General features: G+C 40.1%; 1 long non-coding RNA gene across 1 annotated transcript; it reads left to right on the plus strand.

Moving 5' to 3' along the window:
* The first annotated feature begins 675 nt into the window (after positions 1-675).
* LOC138842585 (uncharacterized) lies at positions 676-19,083 on the plus strand. Its single transcript, XR_011377293.1, has 4 exons — positions 676-759; positions 1,261-1,335; positions 8,953-9,097; positions 18,726-19,083. It is a non-coding gene; the product is annotated as an uncharacterized lncRNA (long non-coding RNA).
* The last annotated feature ends 1,223 nt before the right edge of the window (positions 19,084-20,306 follow it).

Genomic DNA, 20,306 nt, shown 5'->3' on the forward strand with positions numbered 1-20,306 from the left:
TGATCACAACTTAAAACTTGAAATCCCAAATTACAATTTATTTCCAGGTTTAAAGTATTTTATTTGAGTTTGTCTGATACAAGTTAATACAAATTATTAATCTATAAAACATTGAGAAAACGACTTACTTAAGCTAGAGCAGTGAAAGGATTCTTCCAAATATGTTTCTTCCACTTTTTTCAAAATTGGAAATCAAGTGAACATGAAGTCCAGAACTAACAAGATTTAATACAGATATCTTTATGGTCATGGAAGATTTCATGTGGTTTCTATAACTCGCATAAAATCGAGGGTAGAGAGATAAAAAATGAGACTTGTAGTGTTGTGATTTAATTATGTATATGTAAATTGGTGGTTATTTCACCCAAGTAGGTGGATAAACCCAAAATATTTAGAACTCTAAATATATAAATGTGGTCTTTTAAAAGTGTGTTTTCTACAACATCGTTGAAGACTTTGCATGCATTGAAATAACTTTGCTTTTGAGAAATTAATTTTATGAATAGCTAAAGTGGCTGGTTGTGTTTGGGACTAAACGCCTGTTTGAGAAACAGGCTAACAAAGGGTGAAGGTGAAGACCATTAGAGGTTTTAGAACTGGCTGGAACGGGTTGCTGGGCTTGTGTAACCGTGCCTAGAGGGCGGGGTTCCTGTACATTCCCACTTCACCAGATAACCTGCCCCCAACACCACTCCAGCTTCTGCCAGACAGATGGAACTCTCCAACATGAAAATCTGCGCAGCCATTCCAACAAGCAGGGTAGGTGAAACTGGAATTAAAATTCTCCCTTCTTTTTTTTATTTTCCCCCCTACTCGAGGCCAGATCCTGGAGATATGGAAAGAATTGGGGTCGTCTAGATTCTCCTTTCGCGCATACACACGTCTGCATTCTTCCTAAGAGCTACCAACCTGTAAGAGTTCAAAGGCGCTATCTTTCACAGTACTTCATGCTTGATTTTCTTTTGCGTGCTTTTTAAAAAAAAATTTTTTTTAAGGCTTTCTTTTCTCATCCCAATCATTTCCCCTTCCCTACCCTCCCTCCAGGGTCTCCCCTCCCCCCAACCACGAGTAGTTAAAATAATCCACCTCTTAGTTTTCGGCCCCCAAACCGACCTTTTCCCCACTCCAGCGGTCAGTTCACCGGGACCGTTTCCCAAGGATGCAGGCCAAGGTGGCTCAGGGGAATAGATGAGGTAGTGTTATGTTTTGAGTCTCTTTTCTGCCTTCCGATTTCTGCTTTTTTTCCCCCCTCCATCCAAGACTGTGCCTGAGGTTGCCCGAAGGATGCCGAGGAAAAAAGACTTAAGGACTGAGAGCGCTCTTACCCCAAGATCGGTAAGTGAAAGTGCTTTACGGTGGGTGGGGTGCGGTGGGGTCTGTGCCCGACAGTCTCCTTTTGACTAAGGCTTAAACCGCGACTTTCAGGTCCAGAGCTAAAGACGCCTCTTTTTTTTTGAAAAATTTTCTTAGAGGGCGCGCTATCAGCAGAAGTAGCTGAAAGAATGCATGATTTTTTCCCAAGGCGGCAGTAAGTCAAGGTGGATCCCTAAGTAAAGAGGATGTAGATATGGCAAAAAGGGATGGAGAAGAAAGGAGATGAATTTATATGGAGCAGGGGTAGTGGGAAACTGAAATAGGTTCCAAAGTGCAAAATAATTTATTTCGTGGAAGTAGGATTTCCTAGTCTTACAGAAACTGCGAGAATACACTAACGAGACTTAGGGTTCAAACCCGTAGGTATTTGCTCTCCCTATTTGAGACAAAGGTCTTTGCTCCAGAGCCAAGGACTTGCCTCATTCTAGAGTTTTCTTTTCTTTTTTTCTTTTTTGGTGGACTGCCCCTCCTCCCCTATTTTCGCACGAACATTGCCAACCTCCCCAGAGCTGGCCGTCCGCCCCCAGCTCCTTGGCCTGGGTCGGGCGAGGGTCACTGCGGGATTTAGCGGAGCTGCTCCAAGTAGAGAGCGGCACGGGTCGGAGGTTGGAGGCTCTTCTTCCCTTATTCGAAGGCGTAGGGAAATGAGCTCCGTTCTGGGCTTGACTTCGTCCCTGCTGGGAATATCCCAGTTCCCGGCCTTGGGATCTCAGGCAAATAATTGATTCTTAATGCACACTTACGAGACGGCGGTGTAAGCTCCAGAGCCCGGCTGTCCCGAGAGGGCTGCGAGCGCGCCAGACAGATAGGTTGGTTCGGCCCGATGCGCGTTTGGGGCCCCCGCCGCGGTTTCCTGTTAGACTTTCCGACACCTCAGGGACTTCAGGCTTAAGTTGGAGAGGGGCACGATGGCGGGACTTGAAGTCGTCGTGGTAGGGACCCGGCGGCGTGGTTTTCTCGGATTTTGGAATCGTGTAGAAAGGGGACTTAGGCTGCCGAGTCGCGGCGGCGCTAGCGGCGAGGTGGCCGCGGTGGAGAGGCGCTCCCGGGACGTTGCGGCCGAGATGCCCGCAGACGGGGAGCCGGGCGCTGAGCAGAGAGCAGCAAGGTGAGGGCGCTCTTGCCCAGGACAAGCAGAGCTTAAGATTTTGGTAGCTCACACTGGCTGATGCCAGGAAAATTGACTCCAGAAGCTTGGCCGGCGCGCTTCCCCACCTTTTTCCTTTCTTCTTCACTCATCTCCACCCGCCCTCTTCCCCCTGAAAGTTGTTTCTTTTTGTTTACCTGGTGTGGTTTCAGATCTCAGCACTTATCTGCTAGTTGATAGAACTGGTTTCTCTGTAGTAGACATCTTTTTCCCTTTCCAATCTCTACTCTTCTTCTATTTCGCTTTCTACCCCATGTTCCTTTTCTGCCCAAACCTGTGGTCCAAGCTGAAGGATTCTTAGAGGAAAAGAGATAGCCTTGGGGTAGGAATTCCCTCAACACTTTATAAAGCTGGCCTTTATAAAGGGCAACCCTTTCCTGGGCTGGGGAAAGGGAGGCAGGGGGTTAGGTGGGCAGAGCAATCTGCCTGTGTGTGGGTTTCTCAGGCAATGATCTTCAGCCTTGGAAAGACAACAGGAAGGAAAGGACCATACAGGATAGAGCTCATCCTTTTCCGACTGCCCCTTTCCACATCCTGCATAGGACAATTTCCATGCTTCAACACCATCCTCACCTGGCCCTCTATCAAAACTTGAGGTAGGCAGAAATTCCAGAATTTTTTTGATCAGAAAAAGGCATTTAAAATAGCAAGTAACTCTCAAAATTATGTTTGTGAGAGTGGGAGGGGAGATAAGATGTCCCATGTCCTTTCTGTGGCGTGTGCCTGTGCCCTTGTCTTTGGCCTTTCGGAAAAGCTGCATGGGAGGAAGGCACATTGCACATTGCAAAGATTTGGAGATCAGTGTCCGAATGAAAGAGAGTGTTCGCCAGACTGAATGTTTGGGACATTCATTTTCCATTTAGGTTGAATTTTCCTACACAGCCAGCACTCCCTGAATTAGGGCCTTTTTCCTTAGTTTTATTCCCCCTTTTCTCCTCCTTTTATTATTTCATCCTTTGAATCAGAATGCATTTAAGGTGTAAACCTATCTTGCTCCCCACCTCTATGACAAGACATTGTTGATTCCGTTGATTAAGCAGGAAGACTAAAAACTGTAGTGGGGTTAGGGAGAGCTATCTCTCAGTTCTTTCATTTTCTCACTGCTCTGAAATTTAATGACCTGATCATTGTTGTTTGAAGTTAAATTATCTGTTAAATTAGCCCTAAACAATAACTGATGATATTTTCCTTTCGGGTCCGGTTGCCCCTGAATTCTTTTCTCTGGACGGAGAGGAGAGGAGTCAAAGAGAACGCTTGGTCACATAATAATATAAAGATAATCAAAATTGATATTTATGTGCTGGTGATATGTAAGAAAAAAATCACTTTCAAAGAAGCTGAATTTCATAAATAAAAAAAAAATTTAGAGGCCTGTGCTTCAGAAGGACCACACCAATTCAAGGATGAATGTAAATAAGCATCTTTGTTGATTAAGAAAAAAATATGAACACCATATTTTCATTACTCTACAGAACCTAAATACTTAAACTCATCATACACCGGTGCTTGCTAATCTAAATTAATTCTGCCCTCCATAAATATTCTCAAAAAGGAAATTTAACTTTAAGCAAAATCTGAAACGTTTCAGATGTGAATTTCTAGAAATCCAAAGTATATTTATTTCTTTGAGTCAGACACTTGTTTGTTTTGCAATCACTTTATGAAACAATTTTGGAATAACGCAGATGCTTTTCCCTCCTTCCTTGTTTCAGATTGCTTGCATATGCAGGCATAGGCATGAGAACTTCCAGGGTATATTGAGGAAATAACATTTTTTTCTCATTTATTTTAACAAAAGGCCCAAAGAACCTTTAAAGCCAAAGGTACTATAGTAGTTGAAAAAAATCTTTAAAAATAATGAGTACTTTGTGTGTTTTTCCCCCATTAAAATGTGCTGAATAATTAGAGGCTATGATGAAGGTTGAAAATTCAGAACATGAATAAGGTGGTAATTTTATTATTTAATACTTTTATAATTTTTATAATTAATGATGTAGTTTTAAGTTTGGCAAAGCTTTCTTAGAAAAAGTAGAGTACGCCTCCCACCCCATCAAAAATACTCTAGAAGAAATAAAGTAGAATCAGGTAGAAGTGGCAGCTGGGCTTATTTATTTATTTATCTATCTATCTATTTATTTATTTATTTCCAGTAGTAGTAGTAGTAGTAGTAGTAGTAGTAGTAGTAGTAGTAGTGGAGTTGAAAAATATACTTTTAATTATACATTGGGAGCTCTGATTGCAGGTTGGAAGACTAAAATCGATCATTCCTGCATCGATAGTGTTGTCTATTACTGCATTGATTTGTGTTTATTTATGCAGAGACTTTCAGTTATTTACTTACATATTTCAGCATCTGCCTCTTGATTATTATCGCAGGTTGGTTTTAATGAAAGAGCTTATATAGGAAACACATTTGACAGATGAATTTTATGTAAACTTGGTAGTGAATTGTGGTAATCCAAAGAGCTTATGAAATTACTTATTTGTACTTGCTTTTTAGCAGTTAGGAACCTGTCTCTGATTAAAATCTCGCGCTACTCAAAAGCTTCCATTCTTCTCTTCAAACATTGTACTTACGTGTTTTAATAAACTAGGAAAACATGACTTTATGATGTTAGATATGATAGAATGAAACTGACGAATGCATATTTTTCCGTTAACATGACTAGGTTACCCTCATGACAATAAGGTGGCCATTGGGTTTACTAATGCTATCTATGAAAAATCAAGGAGCAACGGGTTTTGAATATAGAAATGGCAATGTTTTCAAACATCTATTACCTCTAAGTTATGCCAGGGGTACTTATACTGAACAGGATATTCTAGGGTTCTTCACTACATATTATATGCATATATACACTCATATATTCTATTATTAAGTGTACATATACGATTATACCTTATGAAGATTGGCATTTCTCTTGAACTAACAGCTCACATGTGAATGTTATGGCATCAGGATTCTTTTGAACAAATACAACAACTGAAGACCACGGGTGTGCCTTTTATATGTACAAGGCAATAGTGGGAGATTGAGATGCATGTGTGTTTGTGCTTCTCTTACTGTCATTACAAAATGTTGAAAGATGATTTGGAAATAGAAAAACAAAAGTGGCTGAATTCATGGAGGGCTATTTACTTCTGGCTTTATAGGTCTTTTATTGCAATTCGGAGGATGAATCTTTCTTCACTAATAATTTGCAATTCATCTACCAAATACGGTTAACAGTTCTATTCTTCATCTCCCACGTTTCCCCCCTCCCCTGTATCTGCAAAGAATATAGAGAGGGAAATCAACCGAATTCTTTCTTAAGAACGAAAGGGCCTTCAGAAATGGAATTACTCTCCTCATCCTGGCGAGTTTTCCTGAAACTACTTATCCTCAGCATCCGCACTGTGAGAGGTGGAGCCTGGCAGTCAGGCGGCTGCAGGCAGAAGGTGGGCGAGCTCCGGCTCCTTAAGCTTTGCAGAAGGTTGAAAGGAGGAGCAGAGGGACAGCTTTGAGTTTATTTGGTCTATTTTATTTTTCCGTCCCGTGCCAAGCCCTCTAAGTTAACACAGCGATATGGCCCGTTAGAACCAAGCACTCTCGGCATTCTTGCGAGACTGAGATTCCGGAGCAGCAGATGAACGGGACTGGGACTTAGAGTGAAGCATGCTCACCCACCCCTCCCTCCATCTTTTTACGCACGCACCAGCTCGTCTTCACGTGCATCAGGGTAGTGGACAGTGTTGACTTGAATTGCTCTCGCTCACTCCAAGCCTTTCCTGTGAATGAACCCGAAAACACTCGACAGGTCGTGAATAATCGTTTTAATGAGTGTGCAAAGCGTGTGACGGGGTGCACCGAGCTGTCGGGTTAAACAAACAACTTGTACCCTGACCAAATCCGATTGTTAAAGTGCAAAGTGATGTCAGTACCATTTCCATTGCCCTTCAGAAAACCACAGATCTGACACGCGGGAGTCCAATTTTCTCCATTAAAGAAAAATAACAATATTTTCCAACCGTGTATGTGATCTTCTTTAATATTAATCTGAGCCAAACAAAACCTCATTTGCGAATCAGAGAAGTAGTCGTGTCACTGCCTCAAAAACAAATCGAAAGAAAGAAAACAAGGAAGAAATCAGAACAAATCTAAAAAGTCTGACGGAAGATTTCTTTTTGATAGGTCACACATCATTGCTGATCAGTGTTGTATAAATCTCTCTCTCTCTCTCTCACACACACACACACACACACACACAGAAACTCACTAGAGGCAAATATCAAGTTAACTGCATCTAAACAATTGGGATTGATAATTTAGTCCTGTATTAAGATGGAAGCTCCCAACCTGTAAAGACTCTTTTCTATTGAAAATTTAACTGAAATATTTGCTGTTTATATGTTAGCCTGAGAGGGAATGAAGGGATAAGTAGTTCCCACATTTGCTTTCAAGGAAAACGGTTTGGAGAAAACAATACTAAAGGAAACTTGATGGGCCACCACCCTCTAAAACAATAACACAAAGCACAGTGAGCTCGTCACAAATCACACTCTCCCCTTTTTTTGCACAACTGTATTGGGGAAATAGTTTTGTTTCTTTCGCATCTAGTAAAAAGATCTACTTACTTGAAATCAGCCACATGTGCTCCTTTCCTTGTTCATTCTTTTACCTTCTTTCACAATTCCAAACATCAAATACCACATGAAGAGTTAGATAATAAAACCTCAAAAGATTTTTTAAAAAATTCCTTTTACATATCCTCTCTGAAAATTTTGTGGAGAAGAGAAAATGTGTAAAATTTTCCCCCTGCCAGCACCTCATATACATTCACAAATCACACAAAATAGCCCAGATGCTTGGAAATCAGTGAATCAGTTCCAAATAACTAGCTCCTTCAACTCAGTAACAATATAGGGAGATTAAGGTTTATATTTTCATTGGATTAAATATTATAGATTACATATTTTTCTTCAAAGACTGAAAACATATCATGTCCTACACTCTGAAAGTTTATTTGTCCTCTTATAGTTTTAGTCAGCTGGTAGAAATAAAATGTTAGGGATATTGTACATTTGAATATGGGAGTTCAGCAGCATTTGCTCACTTAACTGCTATTGGATATGTTGTCATCTACCTGTCTTTCTGACCATCTATTTCACATACGAATATGTCAATATACAACTGACTGCAATTAAATGAATTTACCCACCTAAAACATATAACTGAGGTATTTGACAGAGTAAGCAATTCCTTATGGAAGTCGTTGCAGTTTTGTTATTATGGTTGCTAGTTTTTATACATCTCTGTCAGTTTAGTCCCAGTTGGGTAAATGGAAGGTATTGAAATTCAGTTTCCATCATCAAAACTTGGAAAAGACAACCAGTAGTTTAGGACAGTGTTTTTGTTGATTTTGACTGTTATCTGGTGAATGTCTATATCAGAATATCAATTCAGAATATCCTTTAATTACTAGGAAATTTGACAAAAATGACTATCAAAAACTAGGGGCTTGCATTTTTTAATTGTTTTAAATATTTTTGGACACACAACAGACTGTGCAGTTATTACCTAAACAGATTTCTTCTCTGTGGGCTGACTGAGTTGAGGAATTTTTGTAGTGACTGAAAGAGCCACATCCATTTCTGTCTTAGATTCAAAAACAGCAAAGCTAGAGGGTATGTCTGTTTTTGTGTGTATATATGTAGTTAAAGAACTACACTATCAAAACATTAATTATATTTGAAAGAGAGCAGAGAGCTTGTTGTGGAGAGAATTGCATTATTGAATTTATATTCCATGGAATGTGTCTGTGGAGAGGGCTGAAACTGTATACCTGTCTTATATGATGCACCCTCTTCAGTGAGGTGTGTAACAAGAGCAAAGAGATGAAGGAGGCAAACTTGGAGGGGAGGGATCTTAGACATTTGGATAGTCCTGGGCAGAGGAAATTCATGTGCAAATGCAAATCACATGAAGAACAAGCCTGGGGTCTTTGTTCTTTGTCAACAAAAACAAATATAATTTTTTCCTTCTATCAAACAAATCACAGAATGATCTTAGCTGAATTTGGAGCAGGGCAGGGGGAGAGATGGAGTGACTAAGAATATTCCAATTATCATGGTTCTGATCCCCAAGTCCTGTTTATTTCACAGCTGCCAAATTTTATATCCAAAATTTAGATTCTCTTCCTCCCAAATCCTGCATTGGTATGAATCATCCCTGATCATTTTTAGTTTTTGGCTTAATTACTAGTTTTCTACTTTAAATTACCAATAAACTAATTAATCTGACTAATCTTTCTAAACTTCTGTTGAGTAGTATAATAGCAGCAACAACAACAAAAATAAAAAAAACTGCAGCAATAATGACAAAAATAAAATGTTAACAATAATGCACACAATAATAGCAGAAACAATTTAAAAATAATTTCTCTGGCCAACAGGATGAAGATGGAATCCATTTCAGTCTGAAATTTGTGTTTCACGGCTGCAGTTGGGACATTCCTCTGATTTCTTGTTTCACTGTTAGATGGATGATCTGTTCCTGTCCAACTCGTGTTCTAATAGAGACTCCCTTGGTCTAATATGGTAGGTCTTTTTAATGTCATTGAGTACTTTTGTGCCCACTCCTCTTCATTGCTATGGGCATGTTCCCCTTGGACACTGTTCCCAAGTAAATCAACCTGGGAAGGAGGCTGGGAGCAGAGGCAGACATGTGAAGGGATTCTTGAGTAGAAGGACCTGGTGCCTTCTGTCTGGAGTTCTGCTGGTGAATAGGCAAGTTGTCGTATTTGGGAGTCACGTTCACAAAGCTAAGGAGTTTGAGAGGGGCAAAGTAACTTAGGTTTCATGAATCCAAAGAGAACACTGGCCCTGAGGAACTCGGGTCATTGGGCAAGAAACAAAACTTAGAAATTAGGGCCCCCTGGATGAACTCTTGATTCCTTAGGGATGGAGGGATGGAAAGGGGACAATAAAGTGTAGGGAGTAGAAGTGGAGGGAGGAGACCAGGTTGAAGATGTTAGCAGCCAGTGGGACGCTAGCTGGTAAAGCTGACCCATCTCCTTAGGAGGAGGGAGATGTGTTTTTGTCAATTGTAAACTTGCCAGGGTTTACTGTTCTGGGTTCAAGAACAGCCACCAGTTCCTGAGACTAGGCTGGAAAGAATCTGCCAGTGAGTCTGTACTTGCAGGCATCTAACTCTCCTGTCAGCCCAATGTTCTCCCTATCTCCTGAGCCCCCTGTGCACCCCACCCCCAAGAAAAAGGAAATGAAAGAAAATAAAAAGTAGATGGGGAGGGAATTAGACTCATTTTTTTTTTTTCAGGCAGATGTTGGGATTAAAGCAGGTTGTTTGGTAACTGCTTTCATTTTGAAGGGGAAAGAAAGCTGGTTAGGAGAGAAAGGGTGGTTGTGGGAGAGAAGAGCAGAGAATGAGATAGAAATTCCTCGGCAGCCCAGCAGCTAGGGCCAAATGAAAAACAACCTTAGCAACAGAAGGACAGTTTGAGAGGAAGGAAGGGTGATCATAAAACGTTTTTGCATTGTTCTGTTCCTGCAAATTAATGTAGCCCTGAAAATTTATAAGAAAATGAGATCTTCATACCTTGTTAAAAAACAATTACAAAAAGAAAGGCATAACTATCAATAGCCACTTTGTCCTCAAAAAAACTTTTTTCTTTAGATATTGCTGTATACACACAATCCATAACTAAACCAAACGGTAGTTGAAGGAAGAAAGGGAGGGGGAAAAAAAGAAGGACGCAACTTCCCTGCTGGTCGTACTGTGCATCTATCTCTTCACCTTTCATAGCAGGGAGGTTGAACAATCTTTTTTCATTTCCGTCTAGTCTTTTCACTTAAAAATGTATGAAAATATTCCAGTTCATGAGATTGTTTTTCACGAAAGATCAGCAGAGAATGAGGAGCTTTCATTTCTAGGGATAAATTCACTGAGGTGATGCTCAGTCTGCAATAGAGAAAGGCAGCTTTGGCTGGAACTGTATATTGCTCTGCTCTTCAGTGGTACCCCCAGGCTTTCTCTGTGCACTAAAAATAACTAATAACTACTAAGTTCACTTCAATTCTTCTGGAAGTACAACTCTGCAACTTGAAATCAAACTGGTGCTTTCCATATAAAATCCAACTCTAATTAAAATAATATTTTATGGAAAATGTTCTCAGTTACTGTTTTTTATTCATTTGAATTGTTCCTTTGATTAAAAGGCAATTATCATTTGTTTCAGTAAGAAAATTAAAAGAAATCAACATCACCAGTAAAAGTAGCCCTCAATCCTGTTATGTACACCCCCAAAGTATGGCTTTTAAGAAGTTTCAAACAATTTGGATTTAATTGTATGTAACTGAGAACCTCTGAGTCACTGAAGACATGCCTAACTAGAAGAAACTAAGTCAATACATTTGTAATGGGAATATTTGACAGAAAGTAAAGAAACAATAAAAGCAGATATTTCACAAAGTAGTAAAAGTCATGCAGACATTCACCTGCATTCCGTTTATGCACCCATTTAACAAAATTAGTAGGCTTCTGTATCCCAGTTTCGTAAAAACATCTTTAGCCAACCTATATTAATGCTTATGCATATGTATTTTATATACCATGCTACATATGGCTCAAATATACATTTATTTTTAAGTAGAAACTAAGAACTAAACAAATATTAGCATTTCTAACTTTTTAACCACCCATAATTGGTGTTTATTTGTGATCTGTACACACCGAAGGAAAGCCAGAACCACGACATTCTGCTTAGGCTGTATTATGAAGCAAATATAAGTTTCTTTCTGTTTTGGGGTGTGCAAGAGTGAGGAATTTTGGACTGAGTGGCACTAAGATCTATATATGTTTTCAGTAAGCCAAGATGTAGTAATTTCATTCTTTAAACATTCACATTCTATAATTAAATAAAAGAAATATACAGTTTCAAAGACAGGAGAGGTAAGTCCAAGTCAAGCTATTATATCTCACAAAAGGAATGGTTTCAAATGATGCTAACATTTTTTTCCAGCAAAGAATTTTTCAAGGCAGATACAGCCAGATCTGTTGCACAAGTGGCAAAACAAATATTTTAAAAATGGTCTGTGGGGGGGATTTAATGGACTGATACTCTTTGAATGTTTATGATGAGTAATACTCCTTTGAAGAGTGTTGTGTGACTATCACACTCCTTAAAAATGGGGGAGGGGGGAGAAGTTTGGGGGGATGGACGTGTCCAAGCCTCCTAACTATTGCTAATGGTGGAAGGATGTGACCTGTGTAGAAAAGGAAAGGATTCCACGCCAAGAGGGGAGCTGCAAAAGTCTATTGGTCCTATCATGTTTATTTTCTTTTGGGTACACATTTCAAAAACATAGCCTTTATATTAGGCTCTCATTTGCAGTTATGGCTTCACAGACAGTAGCCAGCTTGTATTAAAGTGCAATCCAATGCATCAGTCCAGTTTTGAAAAGAAGACGATGGACAGAAAAAATAAAGTGACAGTCTTATCAATGAAAGTCTCATTGGCAGTTGGAAACTAGGGAAGAAGGAAGCTTCAAAACAGGGTAGTGGGAGGAGAGCAATACTCTTTAGGTGAGTTTTGGGAAGATGCTAAGTAAAATACTGTTCAGAAATTGGGATTAATCGAGCAGTTTAAATACAAATCTGCCGGAAATCGTGCTCTGTGCAAATGAAAATGAAGAAATTTATGCATATTCTAATTTTCCCTCTTTGGCTGCTATTTTGGAGGAAAAGACTTCTTTTGCTGATGGTGGGACTTTTTCGTTCTGCACAGGAAATGTGTAAATGAACACAAATGTGTGTTTCTCCCTTTCCATTTCTCTCCTCCGTCCCTCCTCCCCTTTTAGCAATCAGGAGTTGTTAGGGTCCTACAGACCCCAGGGTTTCTCCCCATTCCCAGGATGACCGAGAGCAGGCAGGGCAGGGAGGGGAGTCAGGGCTCCTCTGGGTCACTAACCTTTGGAAATTAACCTAGAGTTTCCGTTCCATCTTTGGACATTCAAAGAGAGTAGAGAGTGAGGAGGAGTCCTACATTTAATGCGATGAAAAATCATCTCGAAAGCTATTTCTTCTCAGTGACGACTTGGTTGGGGAGATCTCAAAATTGAACTTACAAGCCATGTTGTGCAGATCCATTAACCATCAGCGCCGAGTTCAAACACTTTCCCTCTCGCGCCTTTGGGAATACACAGGGCTGGTGCATTTTAATTATATTAAGACCAGCAAGAAACTCTCTAGCTCTCTTATTCTGATGTAAGTCGCCCAGGGCTGGGAACGAGTGCAGTGGAGCGCTCTAGTCGTTCTGTGTTCTGTGGAATATGTCAGGGATTCCTGAGACGGTCCAATGAAGTGTGTGGGATGAAGGCAGGGGCGGGGGTGAGCCGGTCCCTGGAGAGAGGGAGGACGAGCCGGGGGCTGGGGGTGGGGAATGGAGAGGGAGGAAGAGAGAGGTGCTCCCTGTCCTACCCCTCCGCCTTTGCAGGCCAGGCCGAGAGCTTCAGAATTAATTCGGGGTCGAGAAAGACCAACAGAGACAGACTCCGAGTTTCTATCTTCTTTTCCATATCCCGGATAAAAACCCTAGAGCCAACTTTCTTCTTAACAATTTAGTTTGAAAAGGGCCCCACGGTGCCCCCTCCGCCCCCACCGCCGCTCGCAAAGCGCCGCGCGAGCCCAGGGCGTTCGCCGAGGCCCGAGTCGGTCCTCTGCCGGGTCCATCAGCCGCTCCGCCGCCCCGGCCGGGGGCCTCAGAAAAGAGGGCGGCCAGAACAAAGCCCCCGCTACGAGCCCTGCCTCAGACACATTTTCAGTGGCCCCGTTGGAACCCCGGACCCCCAGAGGGCCAGCTTTCTAACACCCACCCCGCCGCCCACTCCAGTGTTCCTCCCCCTCGGGAAGGGGGCACCGCGCGGCCGACGCCAGACAGGACCGCACCCCAACCCCGCCCGCGCGACTGGGGGCCCAGGGCGTCCGCTCCCCTCCGCGTACCGGTGTCGGGGGAGCTGATTTGCCCAGGAAAAAGCTGGGAAAGGAGCGCGGACCCTCGCTGCAGACCTCACGTCAAGGTTACCGCCACCTCTAGGAACCTCTTCGGAAAAGCTCCAAAATGCCTATTTTGCAGAAAGCCTGCTGTGCCGCGATGAGGCCTGGTGGTCAGAGAACCCCCTGAGAGGCCTCGTAAGGTCTCGGTGCTTGAGTCAAGCCCTGCCCAGGCCCATTTCTCCCGCGCCCTCCAGGTCCTGCACTTCCGGTTCCCCCGGGGGCCCTGACCCTCCTCTCCCCAGCACTTCCGTCCCGTGGGCTTCTGCGCTCCCGCCTAGTCACCGGGCTGAGGTACACCCCTGAGAGCTGTTTTCTATAACTTTCCCGTAGCTGTTGGGAAGTTTACCTGTTCCATTCATTTCTTTTTATTTTGACTTTAATTATTTGCTTCCTTAAACTTGGGGGTGTGGGAGGGGGGCACAGTGGAGGAGGGCCAGAGGTTGAGAGAAAAAGCCCATTGAAGATTTTTTTTTTTTTTGTCTTTTCAGATCACCACCCCCCGCCCCCCTCCCCCCCTTTCTGAATTCCCTGCACCCGTTCACATCAGCTACTGAGATTTAGGCCAGTTTTCCCGAAGGGCCTAGGGCAGTGTCCGCACTTAGTAGGCTTGCAATAAATGCTTAAAGAATTACTGAATAAATGATGCTGCTCCGCTAGGTACATGGTGCTTAGGGATAGTAGGTATCCTCAGAAAGCAGCTGACTTTTGCCTTCCGGTGTTTTGTTAAATTCAGTTGAGAGGTTGATAAATAAATGGTTTTTACGGGCATTTTGATGTTTTTTAGGGACTCCCCCAAACAGTGGGAGGAAATCTCTTAAGATATTGAAAGTGTTTTCTTGAACTTTTTCATACGTAAGAGATAAAATGCTGTGATTTTTAGAATGTGGGGTTTATCAGCCCTTCTGTGGCTTTTCCTTTCCATTTTGCTTTTTTTTTTTTAAGTTTTACTTTCTGTGGTAAGAGGTCAAGGCCTTATGAAGTTAATCTCTTATAGCTAATTTGAGGCAGAAACTAAGATTTCTCTTTCGCTTTCCTGCTATGTTATAGTTTAATCCTTGCCAAACAATTCAATCCTATGTTGTATCTTCTGCATCATTCAACTGTTCTTGTTCTTTACGATAACATTTTCTAAAAAATGCTATAAGAACTTTATGTAACCAGGAGAGAAATTTCATAGTTGTGAACTTGTGAGACTGGATTCAATCAGTCAACATATATTAAATGCATATTCTGCTAAGCACCAGTTGTGTAATCTATAGACTAGTCCCTAGGGCATTTAATGTCCCACTCTCATTGACTGTAAAATAGTGAAAATATATAACCAATAAGCTAATAACCATGAAAGTAATTTGAAAGGTTATAATTGCTAATCAAAGTTAAAGTGTATTTAGCATCATTATTAATAGGCATCTGAGGGATACAAATAAGACCTGTTCTTCTCGTCTGGGAACTTACAATCTAGCTGGGCATAAATAATGTGAATGTAAATTGATAGAAACAGCTACTAAGCAGTATTCAGTGTCTGGAATATTGAAAACATTCAGTAAACAATTGCCTCACAAATTAATTTGCAGTCGTGTCATTCTTTTAACAGAAATATGATACTGATAAGAAATACAGGAAGGATTAATTAGGAAAACTTTCATGGAGAAAATGAATTTGTCCTTAATGTGCCACATAGAAAGATTGGAAATGCAAGCTGTTTGTGTTCAAGGGGGGTAAAGGTGGCATAAATGGAGAATGAGAAAGATATTTGATGAGATGGAGTTTGGTGGTAATTTGTAGGAAACCTTAAAGATCATGCAGAGGAGTTTGTATTTGATAGTAGAGGTGATGGAGACCTGTGGTGGCCCTGTGAGCAGAGGATGGCATGATTAAAATGGAGATTTATATTTAAAATGATTCTAGCCAGCAACTGAGCATAGTGAAAATTGAGGGAGAAAGAGTATGAGAAAAGATTTTGGTGCAGTTCTGGAATGGGACATTACTACAGAGTGACTGTAGACAGTCATCATTAAGCCCTTTCTCCCCAGTTTTTATACAATGGAAATTACATTTAAATGATAAAATCAGTAATGAGTCTTGAATAAAGTAAGAGCCCCAGACCACTGGAATAAGCATTACCACTTTAATCTTCATTGTTGGTAGTGCTAGGGGATGTTAGGTGTTGACTGATGGTGACTAATTTCAGGATATCTTCATCACCAGTTAAAGCTCAAGATATCTTTCTCATTTAACATATTTACCCACTATTCAGTTTCAGTGGTTCTCAACTGGGTGTGATTTTGACACACCTTCCCCACCCCCAGCAGGCACATTTGGCAATGTCTGGAGACATTTTTAGTTGTAACAACTGTGGGGCTACTACTGTCATCTAGTAAGTAGAGACCAGGGATAGATGTTACTAAATATCTTACAATTCAGAGGAGAGACCCCCATGACAGTGAATTAGCCGGTCCCAAATATCAATTGTACTGAGATTGAGAAACCTTCAGTTGTGGGAGTGAAGCCTGAGCTCTAACTCTGGAGAACTACACAAGGAGTCCCAGAACCTAACTTCTATTATAGTAACAATTTCGATTGAAGAAATGTTTTGTTTAGTGAGTCAAATGTACCTCTGAAAATGGCAGTGTCTCTTCTTAGCCTTGAGGCCTTAGAAATAGGAAAATCAGAAGGGTAACTGCTTGGATTTTCTACTTTTTATAAAATGGAGTTAAAAATCTTCCTTAAGGATTTGTCATCTAAATGTTATTTATTAAATTAACAAAATGTGCCTTTGAAGTTGCTTAGCAACTTACAGAAAGCTTGCTTTTTAGAAGTTCATTTGTTTGTTTAAAACGAGGGTAGGTTGGGCTTCCCTGGTGGCGCAGTGGTTGAGAGTCCGCCTGCCGATGCAGGGGACACGAGTTCGTGCCCCGGTCCGGGAAGATCCCACATGCCGCAGAACGGCTGGGCCCGTGAGCCACGGCCGCTGAGCCTGCGCGTCCGCAGCCTGTGCTCCGCAACGGGAGAGGCCACCACAACAGTGAGAGGCCCGCATACCGCAAAAAAAAAAAAAAACAAAAAAAAAACTAGGGTACGTTGCGTATTATTAGCTACATTACATAAATCAACAAAGAAATGTACACTGAAAATGGAATAAGATGTTTCAACACATTTTCTGCTCTCGTGTCTGGCAATTAAAACACTCTAATTGTCTCATAAAATTGCATCAAGTATTCGACAAACATTATTTATGTATGAAACTTCAAAATAATATTGAGTCTGTAAGAGAACCAAAGGGGGAAAATTCAGCAGGTTTGTCATAAAGTATGTGTTTATCTTAACCTTTCTTCTTCAAAAATCTTATCTACTAAGTACTTTTATCAGACACTAATTATACTCTTTCTGAAAAGAATTTCTCCAACACCCTTCAGTGCCTGCACCCTTTAATCATACCTCATTACATCTACCTAATCCATATCTTTTTCACATTTCCAGGGCTCATTAACAGTTTTAAAAGCTAATCTTAATCTTGGACATTATTATTCCTTGTAATCGAGATGAAAATAATGCCAATAATATTTTATTTCTAAAATGTAATGGATCATTTAAAATTTGTTCTGAAGCCATTTCTTCTTTAAATATTAATGAGAAATTAACTTTCATACATGCATTAAACTATCAGGAACAGTGAGATGTGTCTGAAAACCCTGAAGCACCTTTTCGAAGGAGAAGTTATTTTTATAAGCTGTTTTAACAGTGGATCATCAGTCACTTTGAAGGGAAGTGATCCTTGATTAACAGTTGGCTGATACTGTGCTTCCACAGATGTGTGGCAGTAATACAGGTGCTACCTACGAAACAGGACAGGTAATTCATAGTATCTGACGGTTTCTTTTCTGATTGAAAAAAAAAATCGTAAAGCCTTCATCTTTGTGTATAACCCCATTAAATTATTGTAGACAAGACAAACCAAGTGTCCCACTCAAATAATGAACAGTAGGCACCATGTTTCCTATAAATTTAAAGAAAAGATTGTGAGTATGGCTAGTACCTTATTCCTTTTGAAAAGATAATGGAAAAGAAAATGGATCAAATGTGCTGTTACATGACTAAAGTAGAGCCTCACGATGATGACTTTTTAGGACTTGAAAGTCAAATCCTGCCTCTCAAGAGTACAACTACATAGGACTAACATGTTATTCTCAATGGAAGATTCCTCCACTATTATAATTGAGATTGTTTCTTGAAAGTAATCTTTAAGCGTCTTAGGAAAAGTTTAATGGTCTGTTATTTATTTATGCACATACCATTTAGCTATAGTGTTTTTAAAAAACCACAAAAGTCATTGTCCAAAAGAAAAATTTTTGGACAAGTACCTCAAGTTATGATTCAGTGGTAGTGAAGATGTAATAAAACTTTAAATCGGCTCTGATTTTTTTCCCCATTCATTAGTTCTGCCAGACAGTACAGTAATTATCTCTTATTTCAGGTGTTTAATTAGATATTTCTTTCATTTTTTTCCTTTGGAATATATTTCTTTTTCCTTATAGAATTTTTGATTTCTGATTTCTCTCCATTTATATGGTTCAGGTTGTTGTTACCTATAGGAAACTGTTATTAAGCAGAATCAAGTGACAGCTAGTGAGTTTGCTGTGTCTTATCTTTGGCAGTGGCTAAGCACTGAACTGAGTAATTTAACTGAGTAAGATTTTTAGGATCTGTAAGATAATGTTTTTAAAATCACTCTTTTGACATTTTTTCTTTTAATCTCCTTACTCATCATTTTTGGGGAGGGTAACTTTGCATATGCTCAATTAAACACAGCAAGTTTTCACGTGTTCTTTTTTGCTTTGCTGAAATAGCTTGAATATTCAGATCTTATCAAATTTTTACAATGACACCATAGACAATGCTTACTTTAATGGAATTTCCCTCCTTTCATTATGAATGCAATTAGTTCTACTAATAAAAATAAAATTTGGTATACAGTATACTATAACACCACAACAATTTTTAAAATTACAAATAAAGGATTAATATTGTTTAAAATTGTTTTTGCTTTTGTAAATTAACTTTTATCTTTGTCTATTTCTCTCTTATTATTAAGAAGTTTTGCCTTTTTTGTACTGATCATCTATTTTCTTGTCCTTTCCATGTTGTTATTTTCAGAGGTTTCTCATGGGTCAGTACAATGAAGGTTGATGGCACAATTGTTCACTTTGAATCAAAGGATATCTATTTATTGGTGTGCTGTTATCAATCAGAAGTTTCCAAATACGTGTTCTCCAATTCAATTCAAAGAAAAGTAGCTGGATCGAGGCAAAAATGCGTCTGGGACTCCCTGCACATGATGCATCTCCGGAGAAAGTTGCTTCAGCATTCTTTTTTGTTTTTGTTTTTGGAACACTTCTTTCTACAGTATACGCCAACTACTAGATAGGTTCCTAAGTTCATCCAGATCTGTCCCATGTCTGAATTCTTGGTCCTCTTCCCACCCTCTGACTCCACAGATAAAGAAGAAATAATAATAAAGGAATAAAAATCGTTTGTTTCTGTCTGACTGAATCATTCCAGTCTTGAAGCACCCTGGTAGGTTATCTCCCACACACTTATTTGTGGGAAACTGCTCCTCTTGGCATTTGCCTAGGTGGATAAGGGAACAGTAGGAATGCGGCACTGGACTTTGCTCTTGAAATGCATGGCACCATAGCAGCATAAAGCTTGAACGAGCTTAGTTTTTCATTGACAGGGTACAGGTGGCATAGCATCATCTTTCCCTGACATTGTATGCCAGTTATGATTTATTCTGGGCCACACTTCCTCCCAGAGCTAAAGTTCTTAGTATGGGGTTTGGTACCATCAATAAAGAGAAAAATGGTGCCTCTTGTAGGAAGAGTTTGGAGAGCTTTATCCCAGTAATCAAGGTGGTTAAGATGATTAACTGAATCCTGTGGATATACTGCTTCTACCCTAAGTGAAAGAAGAAGAGAACAGCTGCTATTATTTATTCTCACTCATTTCTCACAAATAGCCATGATTTTTCAGTGAGCATTATCTTATCCTGGAATTAATTCTTTCAACTCTTGTCATGGTGCTTTGTTCTTATAGATTATGATAGAGAGGTATTAGCAAGAAATCTGAAATAAAGGACACAAGATGAGATTGCCTTTCGATTGTTAAATTTCAAGATCAACACAAAACAAATCAGCATGAGTGTGTGCAAAGTTATCTTAAAAGAACAGACAAATTCCTGTGCAGCAGGGTTTGACATAAACTAATTGAAGGTATTGACATATCTGCAGAAAGAATTTTAGCCATGAAAGCAGATAAAGGAAAGCCAGAAGCAAAGTAGGCAAAGCCTATGCAAGTACGGTTCAGAGATGAGGGAGTGGATTCAATTCCATTGGACTTCAATCCCAATGAAAGGCCATTCCTGTTGTGAATGTGTATCAGGCTCTTTAAACTTGATGCTGTTAAACATTCTATCCACAAAAATATCTTCTTTCTGAATCCATGTCTTCCAAGCAATATTTGGATTATTATTTGGCTTCCGAAGTACCTTTGTTCTTAGAATATACACTAATCACATGAATTTCAAATATTTCACTTATAACAGCAGTTACCTTTAGGTGAGTAATTATATCCCAGGCCTTCAATGAAGATCTATTCATTTAAGTTATTCATCATAAGTGAATAATTTGATTTCTGGGTCAAAACATTAGTGTTTTGATTTGATGATTACTGTATATC

This window comes from Globicephala melas, chromosome 2, assembly GCF_963455315.2.
Source record: "Globicephala melas chromosome 2, mGloMel1.2, whole genome shotgun sequence".
Lineage (NCBI taxonomy): Eukaryota > Metazoa > Chordata > Mammalia > Artiodactyla > Delphinidae > Globicephala > Globicephala melas.